The 5,624-nt window shown below is 36.9% G+C and overlaps 1 non-coding gene across 1 annotated transcript; it reads right to left on the bottom strand.

Annotated features, from left to right (window-relative positions):
- Nucleotides 1–236: 236 nt before the first annotated feature.
- On the bottom strand, nucleotides 237–343 carry LOC121207847 (small nucleolar RNA R71). Its single transcript, XR_005902962.1, has one exon. It is a non-coding gene; the product is annotated as a small nucleolar RNA R71 (small nucleolar RNA).
- Between the last annotated feature and the right edge of the window lie 5,281 nt (nucleotides 344–5,624).

Genomic DNA, 5,624 nt, shown 5'->3' with positions numbered 1-5,624 from the left:
TTGATGGTTTGCAGGATGAGGATCCAAACAACCACCTGGCAAATTTACTAGAGTTTTGCAATACATTTAAAATCAATGGCATTTCTGATGATGCCATTCGTCTTCGATTATTCCCTTTTTCATTGAGGAATAAGGCTAAACAGTGGTTGAACTCGTTACCATGAGGGTTAATCACTACTTGGGAATAAATGACATGAAAATTTTTATTAAAATATTTTCCGCCGGCTAAAACAGCCAAATTACGTAATGATATTTCTTCTTTTGTACAGATGGATCTAGACACACTCTATGATGCATGGGAGAGATACAAGGACCTTTTAAGAAAATTCCCTCACCATGGGTTACCACTCTGACTATAGGTTCAAATGTTTCACAATGGCTTGAATCCTTCGACTAGACAGATGATTGACGCAGCTGCTAGAGGAACTATCAATAATAAGACACCTGAGGATGCTGATGAATTCATAGAAGAGATGTCACTGAATAATTATCAATGGTGAGTCATGAGGAAAAGCCGACGAAAGTAGCCGACATTTTTAACGTTGATTCGGTCACCATGCTCTCTAATCAGGTAGAAATTTTGAATAAAAAATTAACGGTTTTCTTGGTTCTTTACAGGTTCACCCAGTAATGCAATGCGAAGCAAGTGGAGGAGGATCGAGCAATTTAGAATACCTAGCCTATGGCCACAACATGGAGAATGAGTAATTAAATTATATGGGTAATAAACCTCGATCTCAAGATAATCCTTATAGTAATACTTACAATGCAGGATGGAGGAACCACCCAAATTTCTCATGGGGAGGCTAAGGGAATCAGAGACCACCACCTCTAGGCTACTAACAACCACCCTACCAACAAGAGAAAAAGTCGAACCTTGAGGAGATGCTAAAAAAATTCATCTCAGTGTTAGAAACTCGTTTTTAGAATACCGAGACAGCACTTAACAATCAACAAGCAACAATCCAAGGACTTGAAACTTAGATAGGACAGCTCGCCAAACTAATTTCTGAAAGACCACCAAGAAGGCTACCTAGTAACATTGAACCCAACCAAAAAGAGCACGTGAAAGTAGTTACACTAAGAAGTGGGAAAGTGTTAGCTGAAACTGAAAAGAAGCTACCACAAGAAGCTAACAGAAAGGAGGTCAAACCCGAAAACAATGACAATCTAATGCCAAAAGAATATAAACCACTAATCCCATACCGAGCAAAGTTGAAGAAAGACCGCATGGATGCAAAATTCGGTAAATTTCTTGAACTTTTTAAACAACAACATATTAATTACCTTTTGTTGAAGCTATATCGTAGATGCCTACATATGCAAAAGTTTTAAAGGAGCTTCTAACAAACAAAAGGAAGTTTGAAGACTTATCTACAATGGAACTTAATGAGGAGTGCTCAGCCATACTCCAAAATAAACCGTCAACCAAACTAAAAGATCCAGGAAGTTTTACTATTCCCTGCTTAATTGGTAGTTTGATTGTTGATAAAGCACCAGCAGATTTAGGCGCCAGCATTAATTTGATGCCATATAAAATGTTTAAACAACTTGGTCTTGGGGAACCTAAACCCACTAGGATGAGTATTCAATTAGCTGATAGATCTGTTAAATATCCTAGGGGAATTATAGAGGATGTACTTGTAAAAGTAGATAAATTTATATTCTCTATTCATTTCGTTGTGCTTGACATGGATAAAGATGTTGAGGTGCCTTTAATCTTAAGTCGGCCATTTTTAGCCACTGCTAGGGCTGTGATTGATGTAGGTGATGGTAAATTGGTACTTAGAGTAGGTGACGAAGAGATTATTTTTAAAATTTGAGATTTTCTAGGGAACAGGATGACTCATGTTATTTTTTCGACTCTATTGATCATGCTACTTAAGATTCTTTTCAGGAAATTGTACACAAGGACACGATAGAACTGTGTATCGCCTAAGAAGAGGGGGTGGATGATGATTCTGAGATAGGAACTGAACTAAACTCCAATGAAACCTCCCCAAAACTAGAAAAATATGAGGGAACTAAGGTAAAAGATGAACTTAAGCAAAAATCTTCTATTGAAGAACCTCTTAAACTGGAACTTAAACAATTTTTGAATCACTTGGAATATGCATTCCTTGGAAATATTTCTATATTATCGGTAATTATTGCATCCAACTTTCAACCCAAGGAGAAAAAGGAATTACTCCAACCATGCGTGCAAGCCCAAAGACGACTGAACCCCAACATGAAGAAAGTTGTTAAAGCTGAGGTAATTAAACTCCTAGATGCTGGAATTATTTATCCTATTTCTAACAGTTCTTGGGTGAGTCCAGTGTAGGTTGTTCTTAAGAAATGAGGCACTACTATTGTAGCCAACGAGAAGAATGAATTAATCCCAACAAGGACAGTCACAGGTTGGAGAGTGTGCATTGATTATAGGAAGCTAAATGATGCCTCGAGAAAAGATCACTTTCCCCTTCCATTCATTGACCAAATGTTGGAAAGATTGTCAGGGCACATGTACTACTGCTTTTTAGACGGGCTCTCTGGCTATTTCCAAATCCCAGCTCTTGAAGATTAAGAAAAGATGACATTTACATGTCCTTACGGTACGTTTGCTTATCGTATAATACCTTTTGGATTATGTAATGCTCCTACTACTTTTCAGCGCTGCATGATGGTCATTTTTGACGAACTCGTAGAAGACATCATGGAGGCATTTATGGATAATTTTTGAATTTTTGATAACTCTTTCCATCTTTGCCTCAAAAATTCAAAACGAGTGTTAATAAGATGTGAGGAAACAAACCTTGTGCTTAACTGGGAAAACTGTCACTTTATGGTTTAAGAAGGTATTGTATTAGGACATAAAATTTGTAGTAGAGGGATTGAGGTTGATAAATCTAAAATTGAAACCATTGAAAAACTAACTCCCCCTAATTCGGTTAAGGCTATTAGAAGCTTTTTAGGACATGCTGGGTTTTATAGAAAATTTATAAAAGACTTTTCTAAAATAGCTAAGCCTTTGACTAAATTACTAGAAAAAGATGTGCCTTTTAATTTCAATCAGGAGTGTTTAGAAGCATTTAATACTTTAAAGGATTAACTGACTAAATCTCCAATTATAATTGCACCTGATTGGAATTCACCTTTTGAATTAATGTGAGATGCGGTGATTTTGCAGTAGGTGCAGTTTTGGGACAGTGAAGAGATAAACATTTTCAACCTATCTATTATGCTAGCAGAACTTTGACATCCATACAAGAAAACTACACCACCACGGAGAAAGAGCTGCTAGCTGTGGTTTTTGCATTCGATAAATTTAGGTCATATTTAATATTGTCTAAAGTTATCGTTTATACTGACCATTTCACTCTTTGCCACCTTTTGACTATAACTGATGCAAAGTCTCGACTCATTCGATGGATCATATTATTGTAGGAATTTAACTTGGAGATTAAGGATAAGAAAGGAGCTGAAAATCTCGCGGCTGACCATCTCTCCAGGCTTGAAAACTCAAGTACCAAAGAGCCAGATGACATTGAAATAAATGATTCATTCCCTGAAGAACAATTTTTTGCTACATCTGATTCTGGGGTACCTTGGTTTGAAGATATTGCAAATTTTTTAGCCGCTAACATTATCCCAAAAAGGTTGACGCATCAGCAAAAGAAGCGATTCTTCACTGATGTGAAAAACTACTTCTAGGAAGACCCTTTTCTTTTCCGTAAATGTGCAGATCAAATCATTAGGAGATGTGTTACAAGGAAAGAAGCATTGAAAATCTTGGAACATTGCCACTCAGGATTGACTGGAGGACATTATGTTGGAAATAAGATCGCACATAAAGTCCTTGAATTAGGTTTTTATTGGCCCACTCTATTTAAAGAAACCAATAGGTACGTTACTTCTTGTGACAAATGTCAAAGGACAGGTAATATATCCAAACGTGATGAAATGCCTTAGACATATATGGTCTCATGTGAAATATTTGATTTTTTGGGTATTGACTTCATGGGTCCATTCCCTAGTTCATTCGGGAATAAATACATCTTAGTAGCTGTTGATTATATGTCCAAATGGGTTAAAGCCCAAGCTTTACCTACTAATGATGCTAGAGTAGTAGTACGATTCCTTAAGAAACTTTTCTCTCGATTTGGTACACCTAGAGCAATTATCAGTGATAGGGGTACTCATTTTTATAACGCCCAATTTGACAAAACCCTTAAGAAATATGGAGTTCATCATAGAATAGCTATCCCTTATCACCCTCAAACTAGTGGCCAAGTCGAAGTAGCGAATCGAGAGCTTAAACGTATCCTAGAAAAGACAGTAGAATTAAACAGGAAGGATTGGGCAATGAAATTAATGATGCTTCATTGGCTTATAGAACTGATTTTAAGACTCCCATAGGAACATCACCTTACAGAATTGTTTATGGGAAAAGTTGTCATCAACCGTTTGAGTTAGAACACAAGGAATTTTGGGCTATAAAATTTCTAAACCTTGACTCCAAACTTGCAGGTGAAAATAGGTTGATGCAGTTGAACGAGTTAGATGAGTGGTGAGGCAATGCATATGAAAATTCGCGCCTATACAAGGAAGCGACGAAGCGCCGCCACGACGCCCGTTTGAAGCAACGAAGGTAATTTGAAGTTGGAGATCTTGTCCTGTTATATAACTCGAGGCTCAAATTATTCCTGGAAAGCTTAAATCACGATGGTTAGGTCCTTTCGTAGTTAAAACTATGTTTCCATATGGCACAGTAGAGGTAAGTCATCCATCACAAGGCACTTTTAAGGTAAATGGACATCGTTTCAAAATTTATAACGGTGAGAATTTCAAAGACGATAAAGAGGAGCTACGGCTCCACGAAGTTACTTAAATATACCCACAAGGTAGAGTCGAGCTTAGACTATACATAAGTGATTCTCGGGAGGCAACCTGAGCACTAATGGTGTTAACTTCTTTAAATTTTAGTCTTTAACATTTAATTCACTAATTGAGTCACTGAACACAGGATTTCCAGAACCACATGGCCAGGAACAAGAGCGTGCCGTAGGCCATGCACATACCACGGGAGGCAACACGGCCGTGCGATACGGCCATGTGAAAACAGAGCAAAAATGTTTCCCCAACACGGGATCCGATATTATCATGAGTTGAAATTCACAAGTTTAAACATCAAAAAGCCATAATTTTTGTGAGATCTTGAGCCTTTAGAGCATGTTATTTCTTTCATGCTCACTTTTATTATGAGTGCGTCAGTATTGATTTGTTATTCTAGAACTTGCTTGATTATGCATGTCAAGACCATACCATTTGATTTGATATGTCGATATGATAAAGGTACTTAGGTTTAACCCACTCACTCTACAAAAGTCTACCTTCATAATTAACCCTTATTGACCCCTTTGAGCCTAACAAGCCATTAATTGATTTACCCTCAATATTAACCCATAACCATTATTGTTGAAATCCCCTAATTTGATCCCTATTTTTGTTGAGATTTGATTTGAATTAATTTCTTATCTATGTTTTATTCTTCGTTGCAATAATTAAGTTATATGTTATTTGACTTGTTTTTTAAAAGAACAATACTTACATACATATTAGTAGTAATTCGTCGTTTTTGAGCT

This window comes from Gossypium hirsutum, chromosome A01 (assembly GCF_007990345.1).
Source record: "Gossypium hirsutum isolate 1008001.06 chromosome A01, Gossypium_hirsutum_v2.1, whole genome shotgun sequence".
Classification (NCBI taxonomy): Eukaryota; Viridiplantae; Streptophyta; class Magnoliopsida; order Malvales; family Malvaceae; genus Gossypium; species Gossypium hirsutum.
Note: the sequence above shows the minus strand (reverse complement) of the source record. Positions and strands in the feature narration are given on the sequence as shown.